This window comes from Carlito syrichta, unplaced genomic scaffold (genome assembly GCF_000164805.1).
Source record: "Carlito syrichta isolate Samal-C Ts95f unplaced genomic scaffold, Tarsius_syrichta-2.0.1 Scaffold309850, whole genome shotgun sequence".
In the NCBI taxonomy this organism is placed as follows: Eukaryota; Metazoa; Chordata; class Mammalia; order Primates; family Tarsiidae; genus Carlito; species Carlito syrichta.
The window spans coordinates 750,941-763,925 of record NW_007253946.1 but is presented as its reverse complement, the minus strand read 5'-3'; the positions used below and the strand labels follow the sequence as shown (position 1 = coordinate 763,925).

The 12,985-nt window shown below is 51.8% G+C and overlaps 1 protein-coding gene and 1 pseudogene across 1 annotated transcript in view; one reads left to right on the top strand and one right to left on the bottom strand.

Annotated features, from left to right (window-relative positions):
• LATS2 (large tumor suppressor kinase 2) overlaps positions 1 to 12,985 on the top strand; it is a 56,791-nt gene that overhangs the window by 18,204 nt on the left and 25,602 nt on the right. The gene's annotated exons all lie outside the window — the stretch shown is intronic.
• Positions 549 to 706, bottom strand: LOC110596538 (annotated as a pseudogene).

Genomic DNA, 12,985 nt, shown 5'->3' with positions numbered 1-12,985 from the left:
GCCTGAGCCCGCGGGTTCGAGACCCGCCTGGGCAACTTGACGAGACCTCATCTCTACAATCAATCAAAAAATTAGCCGGGCGGGGTAGCGCGCACCTGTAGTTCCAGCTACTTGGAAGGCTGAAGCGGAAGGATCCCCAGAACCCGACAGATCCAGGCTGCGGTGGCCGGGAGCGGCCGCTGCACTCTAGTCTGGGCGATGGAGTGAGACTCTAACTCAAATAAAAAAATTTAAAAAAAAGAAAGGAAATATGTCTCATCTTACTTGCATTTTTTAAAAAAATGGGAAAAAAAGGATTTTTTGAGTCAAGCTCTCAAAAAAGGAGTGCAGTGGTCATGGCTCACCACAGCCTTGACCTCCTGGGCTCAGGCAGTTCTTCCGCCTCAGCCTTCCAAGTAGCTGGAACCACAGGTGTGTGCCACCACACACAGCTAATTTTTTGTTTTGTTTCTATTGTTTTTGTTTTAGAATTTTTAAATTTTATGTACAAGGAGCTAGCATGCTTTCACTGTATAGATGCCTTGGATAATCCATTCAAGAAAGATCACTCAGTCCAACTTAATGAAGCCTATGTCCTTTATGTACTGGTGGCACATATTCAGGCCATATTTCCAGATCAGACCGTGCCGATTTAGAAGATGCGGCAAGAGTGAGAACTCTGGCTGAATTTTCGAGGGTGGCTTCAGTAGAGCTGCCTATGGCCCATCCTACTCTCAGGCACCCAACGAGGCAAAAGGCTAATTTTTGATTTATTGTAGAAACGAGTTCTCACCAAGTTGCCCAGGCGGGTCTCAAAGCCCTCAGACAATCCTCTTACCTTGGCCTCCCAAAGTGCTGGGTTGACAGGTGTGAGCTACTGTGTCTGGCTCCATAGAATATTTTTAAAATAAATTTTAGGCTGGGCACAGTGTGCTCCTGTGTGTTCTAGAAACGAGTGTGGTGGTTCTCGAAGCGTGGAACTAAATTGGCATAAGCTTTCCCATGTCTGCACAGTGCCATTAAACTCAGAGGGTGCAGGGCCAGGGCCCCTAACCAGAGGGTGGCATCTTTGGAAATCTCACATCTTTCGGAGAGAAGGTGGTAGAAGCTGGCGACATCCAGGCTTTGCCCGTGGCTGCAGTGGGACCCTCCAGGGGGCCTCTAATCTGCTTTTTAGGTGGTGAGTGACAGTGTGACAAGTCGCATCACCTGTAAGAAAGGAAGCATTGTTCTTACGAGAATTGTGTGTCGTGAAAAACAACCTCCAGACGTCCACTCCACACTGCTGTGGTCAACACTGTTTCTTCCCTCATGGGAGGCTGCCGGTGGCCGGCTCTCGGTTTTATGTCATTGTGGGCTACAAGAGCTTTGCTGACTGTCAGTCCCCTCCTTTGACCACCACAGGGCTTCAGGTCCTTAGAGACCCGGTAGGGCTGCACTTGCTGTGAAGCCACATCGGCCTCCAGTCTAGTTGTGCTTTCCCGTGGGACTTGTTTTGTGTGTTTTCTCCGAAGTGACCAGATGCTGGAATGACTCCTGTGTCTGAGAACAGGTACAGGCCCTGACGGGAAGGGGCTCTCCTTTTTCTTCCTTTTTTTTTTTTGAATTGGAGTCTCACTCTGTCGCCCAGACTGGAGTGCAGTGGCCGCTCCCGGCCACCGCAGCCTCGACCTGCCGGGCTCTGGCGATCCTTCCGCCTCAGCCTTCCGAGTAGCCGGAATTACAGGCGTGCACTACCATGCCCGGCTGATTTTGATTTTATTGTTGAGATGAGGTCTCGCCAAGTTGCCCAGGCGGGTCTCGAACCCACGGGCTCAGGCAATCCACTCACCTCAGCCTCCCAAAGTGCTGGGATTACAGGCTGAGCCACTGAGCCTGGCCGCTTTTTTTTTTTTTTTTATGGAGCATATTTCTTATTTCCTTGACCCTAGGACATTGACTGTGTTGCTCACGTTGGACTGTAAGACTGATAGGAGCAGTGCAGACTCAGAAACAGATTTTACCAGTTCAGTGAAGAGAGCAGGGCTTGTGGGAGTTGCTGGAGTCTGCTCAGCGTTGTCCTGACTTGGTGACCGAGATGTCGCTGTGGGTGTGGTTTTCTAGTATCGTCAAGGATGTGCTGGCCGGGCTCGGTGGCTCAGCCTGTCATCCAGCACTTTGGGAGGCCGAGGCGAATGGATTGTCTGAGCCCATGGGTTCGAGACCTACCCGGGCAACTTGTTGAGACCTCGTCTCTATAATAAATCAAAAATTAGCCGGGCGTGGTAGCGCGTGCCTGTAGTTCCAGCTACTCGGAAGGCTGAGGCAGAAGGATCGCCGGAGCCCAGCAGGTGGAGGCTGCGGTGGCCAGGAGGGGCCACTGCACTCGTCCGGGCGACAGAGTGAGACTCCAACTCAAAAAAAGGGATGTGCTTTTCCTTCAGAATTGCTCCCACCCTGGCGGTTCCTCGGCTGGGAATGTGCCACTTCTACTTGGGAGTTTCACAAAGCCAACCACAGGGCAGTGAGGGTAGACGCTTCAGTGCCCTGTGTTGCCGTGGGGGCTGTCTTGGGCTGGTGTGTTCAGAGCTGCAGTTGGGCTTAGATGGACGATTTAGCAGGACGTTTGCAGGCTGTCTGCTGGAGTCCTCTCTGGACTTGGGGACACATTACTGAGTGTCCTCTGGTTTCTTCTCTTTCTGGATTTGGGGACACATGGCTGACGTCCTCTGGTGTCCTCTCTGGACTTGGGGACACATTGCTCACTGTTGTCTGGTCTCCTCTCTGGACTTGGGAACACATTGCTGGCTTTCCTCTGGTTTCCTTTCTCTGGACTTGGGGACACACTGCTGACTGTCCTCTAGTGTCCTCTCTGGACTTGGGTACACATTGATGATTGTCCTCTAGTTTTCTTTCTCTGGACTTGGGAGAACCCCTCATCCCTAGTACCTTTCCCATGCCCCAAATGTATATGGCCCTTTTCTTGTTCCTTCTCAGAATAGCTCTGTATTGTTTTTCCAACATTATTGACATTGGTTTTGTGTGTGTGTGTGTGTGTGTGTGTGTGTGTGTGTGTGTGTGTCAGAGTGTCACTCTGTCACCCAGGCTGGAGTGCAGTGACCCACTCATGGCTACTGCAGCCTTGACCAACTGGGCTCGGGCGATCCTTCCACTTCAGCCTTCCAAGTAGCTGGAACTACAGGTGTGTGCCACCATGCCCGGTGAATTTTTTTGATTTATTGTAGACACAAGGTCTTGCCAAATTGCCCAGGCTGGTCTCGAACTTGTGTGCTCAGGCAGTCCTCTCACCTTGGCCTCTCTGTGTGCTGGGATTATAGGCATGAGCCACTGTGCCTGACCATTATTGACATTTCAATTCCATTTTCCTATTTCACTTTCATTGACCTATATGAATTTAATGGGAGGCCCAGAAATGGGACATTTCAGATAGTAAATAAAGTTCCCGTGTCCACGTGAGAGGGACATAGTGCGATGGGACCCCCCCCAGGGCTTGTGAGCTGAGGCAGGGCTTCACATACCAGGCTGCTTTCTCTAGGCTGTCTTCCAGGTCCCGCCCTTGCTTTTCCTACCTGCTTTGGAACTCGTCTACAGAAAAGTGGACTCTTGCCATGGAGGTTGGAATCAGCAAACACTAATGTTTACTCACATATGGTGTCACAATCAGCTTCCTCGAGGGAAGCTTGTTAGAGTCTGAGAGCTGAGACGACTTTTAGGCATTAGGCCAGGACAACCATTAGGTCCCAGCAGGCAGAGCAGACCAGTTCCCAGCTGGGGCGCAGCCTTCGGTGGAGTTGGGGGCCTGGAGGTGACTGCCCCACCCACACCCTGGAATGGGCCCGTGGGGGACGGGGGCAGAGGTAGCCTGTTACACCCACACCGGCCATGCATCTGTCAGGGACCCCAGAGGTGGCCTGTTGTACCCACAGCCTGCCATGGCCGGTGGGGAGGCCAGGAGGCAGCGTGCTCCACCCACACGGCCATGGCTTGACTCCTGGGCAGGCCGTCTAGGGAGCACTGTCAGGTGTGAGGACACACCCAGCCCCAGAACGGACCAGTGAGCCCCATGATCGCCTGGTCTGTCACTACTGCGTCCCTTCCTGGAACTTGTGATTTGGTGATCAGCACTGGTGCTGAATGCATGAAGTGCCCAGTGACCTGAGGTCACTGACTTGGAACAGCCTCTGCCTTCACTGCTTGCTTGTAACAAAGCTGGTGCCTGGAGCCCCGCCTCTCTGTGGCGTCTTGTGATTTGGGGAGGCAGCTCTTCTCTGCCTGTCTTGGTTTGCCACCGTCAGATGTGACTTGGGCAGGAGGCAGACAAGGATCAGGGCAAGAGCTGTGAGCCCCCACACCCTTCATTCTGTCCTCCTTCCCGTCTCTGTGACAACCCTTCCAAGAGCTTCCCCTCCATTTGCTGACTGTCCATCAGAGCCACGGGTGGAATTTTCTGAGGTAGCCACACAGCTGGGTAAAGAATTCGGTGAGGGCGTGTCCTGGCCCCCGAACTGGAGCCGTCAGGAAGTGCCACGTGTCAACAATGTACAGCAGCCCTTCCACAGGGGGGACACAGAGCCAAAACGGTCCTGTCATCTTCCACAGGGGGGACACAGAGCCAAAATGGTCCTGTCATCTAGTGGTGTCGTGGCCACGGCATTGGGGTGCAGCTTGTTATGTGTGTGTGTGTGTGTGTATGATGATGCTGCTGGCGCAAACACATCTAGGCTGCCGGTCATACAGAAGTGTGCAGTGTGCCAAGGCCTTCACGTCCCCTCACCATCCTGGTCGCACCCAGACCAGCTTCCTGGCCTGCAGCCGTCATTCCCAGTAAATACCCACAATAGGTGGGCCATTTGTTATCTTCTTAAAATTTTTCATAATTTTTTTTTTGAGTCAGGGTCTCACTGTGTTGTCCAGGCTGGAGTGCAGTGGCACAATCATGGCTTGCCACAGCCTCGACTTCCTGGGCTCAGGCCACCTTCCTGCCTCCACCCCCCAAGCAGCTGGGACTATAGGCTTGTACCGCCATGCCTGGTGAGTTTTTTAATTTTTTGGTTAAGATGAGATTCCATTATGTTGCCTGGGCTGGTCTCAAACTCCTGGGCTCGAGTCCTCCTGCTGCTGCTTCTCCAAAGTGCTGGGATTACAGGCATGAGCCACCATACCTGGCCCATTTTTAAGCTTCTATGACATATTTTTACCATACCTTTTGAGTGTTTAGAGATATTTGGTTTTACAGATCCTTACCGTGTGTTAGTGTCCTGCAGCACTCAGAACAGCCATATGCTTGCAGCCGGTCCTTGAATAACAGCATTTCATCTAAGAGCCTTCTGTCACAGAGTTGTTGAGGAAAAAGGAAAATATTGACTTCTGGCCAGGGCCAACCTCTATGTGGAGTTTGCAGGTTCTCCTGGTGTGTGGCGAAGTTGGTTTTGTTATGTGTCAGCCATGGCCAACCTGCGGTCCGCAGGCCACAAGCGGCCAGGGACACAGGTCACGTGGTCCCACGACATCTTGTAACATCATGTGTTTTTCAGCATTGATCTTCCTTTTTTTTTTTTTTTTTTTAATTGGAGTCTCAGTCTGGCACCCAGGTTGAAGGGCAGTGGCATGCTCCCAGTCACTGCAGCCTCGACCTGCTGGGCTCCGGTGATCCTTCCGCCTTAGCTTTCCAAGTAGCTGGAACTGCAAGTGCGCGCTACCATGCCCGGCTGATTTTTGATGTAGTGTAGAGACGAGGTCTCACCAAGTTGCCCAGGCGGGTCTCGAACCCTTGGGCTCAGGAGTCCACTCTCCTCGGCTTCCCTGGGATTACAGGCTGAGCCACAGAGTCCAGCCCAGCATTGATTTTCTTCGTGAAGTTCACCATCATATCCATGATACCACTTTTTGGCTGCACATACATGTGTGAGCAGCTGTTTTTAGTGATGAAGCCCATGGAGAAAAAAATTCAAACAAACCTTTCTGACGAGTACCTTGAGAACTTACTAAGAATTGCAACCACTTCCATCACACCAGACACAGATAGTTTAGTTTTACAAAAGCAGGGTCAAATTTCCCACTAGCTTTATATTGTTCTCATTATACACAAGCTGTATAACTAGTGTTATATGGTTCTCATTACACACTAACTGTATTTTTTGTTTTGTTTTGTTTTGTTTTGTTCTGAGTTAGAGTCTCACTTTGTCGCTCCCGGCCTCCACAGCCTCGACCTGCTGGACTCCGGCGATCTTTCCACCTCAGCCTTCCGAGTAGCCAGAATTACAGGCGCGCGCTACTACGCCCGGGTGATTTTTGATTTATTGTAGAGATGAGGTCTCGTGGCCCAGGTGGGTCTCGAACCCGCGGGCTCAGGCAATCCACTCACCTCAACCTCCGAAAGGCGCGGGATTACAGGCTGAGCCACTGAGCCCGGTTGTATTTTTATATATTGTAATTTACGTGGGGCCCACGATGTAGCCCAAGAAAGCTGGAAAGTTGGACACTCTTGCTTTATACATTGTTTCCCTTAAAGTCACAGTTTCCAAGAAACTATGGCCAATGTTAAGTGAAGACTTGCCAGTATGTAGTCTCAGAGCGACGGGCTGTTTCCTGCAGCCCCGGTGTGTAGCAGACTGACCATTGGATGTGTGTAGGGTCCTCTGTGATGGTCCTACAACCACAAAATCACCCAGTGATGTGTTTCTCCTGATGCGTCTCCACACAGCCCCGGCGTGTAGCAGGCTGACAGTCTGGGTGTGTGTAGGGCCCTCTGTGATGTTCACACAACCATGAAATTACCCAATGATGGCTTCTCAGGATGATCCCCATTGTCAAGTGGTGCTTGGCTGTGTTCTGTTGTTAGTAAATACTGCATTCTGGTGTTTTGGGAACTCTGTTAACTCTACAATAAGCAGCCAGTGTTTTGTCCCCAGAATTTCCAGAGTCAAGAAAGAAGCAAATGAATTTTTGAAATCCTGGGCCAAGGCAGCATCTCCACCAGTAGCATGTGATAAGAACTCCAGTTCGTCCTTGGTCATGTGGCGTCTCTTAGCCATGCGACACTGCTGTTTTCTCAGAGAAATTGTTGCTGGACCTGAGTTGGGGAGTAGCTTTTCTGATCTTTAGTTCACTGCTCTCTGCTACTCGTGGGTACCGTGACCAGGTTAAAGCACGAGTGTCTTTCCATGAGAAATAGTCCTCCAGCCAGGTCTCTTACAGTGAAGTGTCAGAATACAGATTTCATGCCGACCTCGGGCCCATGGAATGGGGACCGGACCTGTGGGCTGTGGCTTTCAACCAGAAGCAGACACATACTGCCCCCCCACCCCCTTTTTGAGTTGGAGTCTCACTCTGTCACCCAGACCGGAGTGCAGTGGCCACTCCCGGCCACCGCGGCCTCGACCTGCTGGGCTCCGGCTATCCTTCCGCCTCAGCCTTCCAGGTAGCTGGAACTAGGCACGCGCTACCACACCCGGCTAATTTTTGATATATCATAGAGATGAGGTCTCGCCAAGTTGCCCAGGCAGGTCCTGAACCTGTGGGCTCAGGCAGTCCACTCACCTTGGCCTCCCAAAGCGCTGGGATTACAGGCTGAGCCACTGAACCCAGCCTACTCCCCTTTTTTACAGGATACTTTCACCCAGCATTAGGGAGGCTGAGGTGGGAGGATCACTTGAGCCTAGGAGTTCAAGATCAGCCTAGTCAATAGAGTGAGACCTTGATGCTACAAAAAAATTAATCAGGCGTGATGGTGTATGCCTGTAGTCCCAGCTACTCAGGAGGCTGAGTCGGAACGTTTGCCTGAGCCCAGGAGGTCAAGGCTACAGTGAGCTGTGATTGTGCCACTGCACTCCAGCCTGGGCACCAGAGTGAGACCCTAACTCAAAACAAAAAAAAAAAAAAAAGAAAAGTCACTTTCAGTCTTTGGCACAGGACATGTAAGGAGAGACAGAAGAGGAGGGTCATGCCCTGCAACGAGATGGTCAGGTGGCCAATGGGCTTGCGTTTTTCCAAAAGCCATCATGCCGCCGCCCCAGGGGGCAGTGCCATTGTCATATTGATGGGCATCTTTGCTATTTTTTTTTGAGTTGGAGTCTCACTCTGTCACCCAGGTTGGAGTGCAGTGGCACACTCACGGCCACTCCAGTGTTGATGTGCTGGGGTCCTGTGATCCTTCTGCCTCAGCCTTCCAAGTAGCCAGAAATATAGGCATGTGCTACCACTCCTGGCTGATTTTTTATTTATTGTACAGATGAGGTCTCACCAAGTTGCCCAGGCTAGTCTTGAACCCGCAGGCTCAGGCAGTCCACTCACCTTGGCCTCCCAAAGTGCTGGGATGGCAGGCTGAGCCACTGAGCCCGGCCGCTATGTTTTTTTAATGCTGTAATTGTCAGTGTTACTGAAACAGTTATACTGCGTGGACGGCTTGGTCTGTTTGCTTTGGCTTTGTGTTTGTTTCTGTTTGTGTTGGGAGTGAGGTGTGACGCCCATCGGGAGTCTGGGGTGGCTGCTGGTGTCAGTGGTCAGGCGGAGAGCCACCCTCCCCGTCGGGACATAGGGATCATGTCTGGAGGTTTGCTGGGCCCTTCTGTCTCACCAGGGAGCCCACAGACCTCCAGGTGGGGGCTGGCAGGGGCTGGCCTGAGCTGTGTGTCCGCACCCACTCATCCCTGCCGTCCCTCGCCCTGTCTGCCCTCACTGTGCTGGGTTGACTCAGTGTGGAGCGGGCGTGGGGCTTGAGGACCCAAGTGCCCTGCACTGAGACCTCCAGGGATCCCTGCCTCCATGCTTGTCCTCTCTGCCCTGAGGCACACATGGCTTCTGTGATGGAGACAGCGACCCCTGACCCGGACTCTATGTTTTAGAAGGCGTCAAAGTACCATCTTTACTGGGACGGCCATGTGAAAACTGGGAAGGGTGTGGAGGAGAATGTGAGTGACCGGTGTGGGCATGCACCACATGTGATCAGCAGGCCCGCATGTCTTTTGTCGGCCACGTATTTGCTGTGGTGGTGTTTGTACCTAACGGTCTGCTGTAAACATGTCCCCATGTCACTGTGTGTGATTCTTCAAAGAAGTGTATGTTCCACCGAATCAATGGCAGGCCTGCATGTGTTTGGGGCCGTGTGGGCCGTGGGTCATTTTTCCCTCATCAGCGACACTCAGATATCCTGCTGATGGCTGCTCTAGCTTGCTCTTGGGGTACGCACACATTCCTAGATGTTACCCCTGGCCCCTGAGCGGGCTCCGGCAGAGATCAGCCGTCCCGCGGTGAGTTGGGACCCAATGGCAAGAGTGGTTTCAGCAGAGGCTGTGGGGAGAGCAGTGGGTGCAGGGAGAGCCGGCTGCTCTGCGGTGGTGGGGTCCCCAGGACCCGGGTTGGACGTGCCATTTTGCTCTCATCTCCCGGGGGTGGGGAGCCTGGGCCCGGGGGTGCTGCACCTTCTGGAGCCTGGGTTCAGGGAGCTGGGACCTGGCCACATGTGGCCAGGCAGTTCTGTTTCCAGGCACAGCTCAGGTCTGGCCTGAGAGCCCGGGGCTGGCAGGGCAGGACTGAGGGGAGGCCGTGGACGGCCAGCGCGGGCCTCTCCTTGACTGTTAAGTCCATCTGGTGATGGCGAATGATGGCACGTAGTGTTTCCCGCAGTTAGAGACACAGGGAGGGTAACACAAGGCTTGTGAGATGTTCCGAGAAGCTGGGCTCGGTGGCTCAGCCTGTAATCCCGTGCCTTGGGAGGCTGAGGTGAGTGGATTGCCTGAGCCCGCGGGTTCGAGACCCACCTGGGCAACGAGACCTCATCTCTACAATAAATCAAAAAATCAGCTGGGCATGGTAGCGCATGCCTGTAGTTCCGGCTACTCGGAAGGCTGAGGCGGAAGGATCGCCGGAGCCCAGCGGGTCGAGGCTGCAGTGGGCCGGGAGCAGCCACTGCCCTCCAGTCTGGGCGACAGAGTGAGACTCCAACTCCAACTCCAAAAAAAAAAAAAAGATGTTCCGAGAAATGCTCCATGACACTGTGGACCTCTCTCTGTCCCCCCTTACTCCGGGACTTTCCTCTGCCAACCTTCCAGGAGAGACCACACATGTCCACACGTGGACGAGGGACGCAGACTGAGGCCCGCATCCAGAGGAGAAACCCTCGGGTTGCTTTGCAGGCTTGGCTTCTTTTCAGGGAGAAGGTCTTGCTCTGTCACCCAGACTGAAGTGCTGTGGCTGCCGTCCTGGCCCTCCACACCTTCAAACCTCTGGCCTCCAGCGATCCTCCCAGCTCAGCCTCCCAAAGCCGTGGGCTCATAGGCATGAGCCCCTGTACGCGGTCTATTGTGTAGGTTTAAAAAATCAATATGGGCTGATTGTACGACTGGACGCTGCCTTCACTATTCTTCTATGATTTGTCCACGTTGACAAATGAGGCTCTAATTCAGGGGACCTGCTGGACTGTGTCGTGTCGTGTGATTGTCCCTGCCTGTCTGTCCCTTTGCTAGGACGACTATGTTATGTTGGGGGATTGTCCCTGCCTGTTGCCTCCTTTGCTGGGATTGACCCTGGGATGGTCTCCAGGTTCCATTTCAGACAAAAGCACCTCCCTCTTGTGTCTCCTTCTGTGTGCGGGGAGCATCCCTTGATGGAACCTCGATGGAGGCTACAGGAGGTGGGTGTCTTTAACTTTTCTAGGTGTTGTCAAAGCATCCCCCTGAGTGGGTGTCCCCGTTCACTCAGCTTTCCTCAGTTTACCAGGCAGTCTCTCCATCCTCAGAACACTTGCTGGTGTCAGGCCTTTAAAATACCTGTCAGCCTGATGGGTGTGGATGAAACGGTCCCTCTGAATTTAGTCGCTACCACCGATGATATGAACTTGGGAGATGAAAAGGAATTACATTGATGTCAGGCTCCCGATTTCTAGAACCAACCTGTCAATCTGTGTCTGTCTCTCTCCAACTCTCCAACTCCCAGGACAGGTTGTGGGCAGAGACAGAAGCATTTGCCATCTGTGCATGGTAAAAGCTTTTCTTGCCCTATGGGAAAGGCAAGAATTTAAATGCAGTGTTCTACTTAATATGAAACATAGTAACATAAACTGTACACACAGATTTAACATAAGAACATGTAGACCACTGTTTAGCAATGCACACACTGACATTTCACTGTCAGGAACCTAGAATAAAGAAATTCTGGGCAACCCCCTTGGGTCCCTTCCCCACTGTGGGAGCTTTTCTGTCCTCTCAATAAATTCTGCTTTCAAAAAAAAAAGAAGTTCTAATTGCTAGGTTCATGGGCATGTTTGCAACAAAATGACTGGATTTTGTTTTATTTATTTATTTTTATTTTTGAGTTGGAGTCTCACTGTCACCAAAGCTGAAGTGCAGTGGCACACTCATGGCCACTGTAGCCTCGACCTGCTGGGCTCAGGCAATCCTTCCACCTCAACCTTTCAAGTAGCTGGAACAACAGGTGCGCACCACCATGCCTGACTAATTTTTTGATTTATTGTAGAGATGAGGTCTCGCCAAATTGCCCAGGTTGGTCTCAAACCAGTGGGCTCAGGCAGTCCTCTCACCTCTGCCTCCCAAAGTTCTGGGATTACAAGCATGAGCCACTGCGCCTGGCTATTTATTTATTTTTGTAGTCGGGGTCTCACTGTTTCACCCAGGCTGGAGTGCAGTGACATGATCGTGGCTTATAGCAGCCTCGACCTTCTGGGCTCAGGCGATTCCTTCACCGTAGTCTCCTGAATATTGCTGGGATTACAGGTGTGCACCACCACACCCGACTAATTTATTAATTTTTTGTAGAGACAAGGTCTCGCTATGTTGCCTAGGCTGGTCTTGAACTTCTGAGCTCAAGCGACCCTCCCACCTTGATCTCCCAAAATTTTGGGATTATAGGTATGAACCACCACACTGGCCAAGGTGAAAGGATTTTTTTTTCCTCCCGAGTTGTCACCCACACTGGAGTGCAGTGGCACGCTCACGGCCACTGCAGCCTGGACCTGCTAGGTTCAGGTGATCCTTCCGCCTTCCAAGTGACAGACATGTGCCACCATACCTGGCTAATTTTTAAATTTTTTTTGTGGAGATGAGTTCTCATTATGTTGCCTAGGCTGATTTCAAACTCATCTCTGGGGCTCAAGTAATCCTCCCACTTAGGCCTCCCAAAGTGCTGGGATCATAGGCATGAGGCACTGCACCTGGCACTGCACCTGGTTTTTAGTTAATTTTTTTTTTTGGCATTGAAGTCTCACTCTGTCACCCAGGCTGGAGTGCAGTGGCATGCTCACAGCCCTGCTGGACTCAGGCGATCCTTCCGCCTCAGCCTTCCAAGTAGGTGGAACTATAGGCACGCACCACCACACCTGGCTAATTTTTTTGTTTATTGTAGAGATGAGGTCTTTCCATGTTGCTTAGGCTGATCTAGAATCCATGAGCTCAGGCAATCCTCTCATCTCAGCCTCCCAAAGTGCTGGGATTATAGGCGTGAGTCACCTCTCTGGCCAAAGTGATTGAATTTTAAAGCATTGTTGGAAACTAGAAACTGTTGGAGAGATTCTGAGCCTTTGGAAGTAAGAATAAAAAATTAAACCCCCAATATGTATCCATTTCATGGTCATACTGTTTTTTATTTTGTTTTGTTTTTTTGAGTTGGAGTCTCACTCTGTCGCCCAGACTGGAGTGCAGTGGCCACTCCCAGCCACACCAGCATCGACCTGCTGGGCTCCAGCGATCCTTCTGTCTCAGCCTTCCAAGTAGCCGGAACTACAGATGCGTGCTACCATGCTCGGCTGATTTTTTAAATTTATCGTAGAGATGAGATCTCACCAAGTTGCCCAGGCTGGTCTCGAACCCACGGGCTTAGGCAATCCACTTGCCTCAGCCTCCCAAAGCTCTGGGATTATAGTTTTTACTACCATAATTTATAACTAAACTGTCTGAATACTCTACCAAACTACAATGTATCCTGACTCGTTTTTTTTTATTTTTTGAGTTGGAGTCTCGCTCTGTCGCCCAGACTGGCGTGCAGTGGCCGTTCC